The sequence below is a fragment of the Micropterus dolomieu genome, linkage group LG04 (genome assembly GCF_021292245.1).
Source record: "Micropterus dolomieu isolate WLL.071019.BEF.003 ecotype Adirondacks linkage group LG04, ASM2129224v1, whole genome shotgun sequence".
In the NCBI taxonomy this organism is placed as follows: domain Eukaryota; kingdom Metazoa; phylum Chordata; class Actinopteri; order Centrarchiformes; family Centrarchidae; genus Micropterus; species Micropterus dolomieu.
In genome coordinates this window covers 34,058,454-34,059,438 of record NC_060153.1, presented here as the reverse complement: position 1 = coordinate 34,059,438, position 985 = coordinate 34,058,454, and positions in this window count along the sequence as shown.

The window sequence follows — 985 nt, the reverse complement described above, 5'->3', positions numbered from 1 at the left end:
GGTCAGGTGAGGTCAAGTGAGGTGAGGTCAGTGGTCAAGTGAGGTGAGGTCAGTGGTCAGGTGAGGTCAGTGGTCAAGTGAGGTCAAGTGAGGTGAGGTCATTGGTCAAGTGAGGTCAAGTGAGGTGAGGTCATTGGTCAAGTGAGGTGAGGTCAGTGGTCAAGTGAGGTGAGGTCAGTGGTCAAGTGAGGTGAGGTCATTGGTCAAGTGAGGTCAAGTGAGGTGAGGTCAGTGGTCAAGTGAGGTGAGGTCATTGGTCAGGTGAGGTCAAGTGAGGTGAGGTCAGTGGTCAAGTGAGGTGAGGTCAGTGGTCAAGTGAGGTGAGGTCATTGGTCAAGTGAGGTCAAGTGAGGTGAGGTCAGTGGTCAAGTGAGGTGAGGTCATTGGTCAGGTGAGGTCAGTGGTCAAGTGAGGTCAAGTCAGTGGTCAAGTGAGGTCAAGTGAGGTGAGGTCAGTGGTCAAGTGAGGTGAGGTCATTGGTCAGGTGAGGTCAAGTGAGGTGAGGTCAGTGGTCAAGTGAGGTGAGGTCATTGGTCAAGTGAGGTGAGGTCATTGGTCAAGTGAGGTCAAGTGAGGTGAGGTCAGTGGTCAAGTGAGGTGAGGTCATTGGTCAAGTGAGGTCAAGTGAGGTGAGGTCAGTGGTCAAGTGAGGTGAGGTCATTGGTCAAGTGAGGTGAGGTCAGTGGTCAAGTGAGGTGAGGTCATTGGTCAAGTGAGGTGAGGTCATTGGTCAAGTGAGGTCAAGTGAGGTGAGGTCAGTGGTCAAGTGAGGTGAGGTCAGTGGTCAAGTGAGGTGAGGTCATTGGTCAAGTGAGGTGAGGTCAGTGGTCAAGTGAGGTGAGGTCAGTGGTCAAGTGAGGTCAAGTGAGGTGAGGTCAGTGGTCAAGTGAGGTGAGGTCATTGGTCAAGTGAGGTGAGGTCAGTGGTCAAGTGAGGTGAGGTCATTGGTCAAGTGAGGTGAGGTCATTGGACAAGTGAGGTGAGG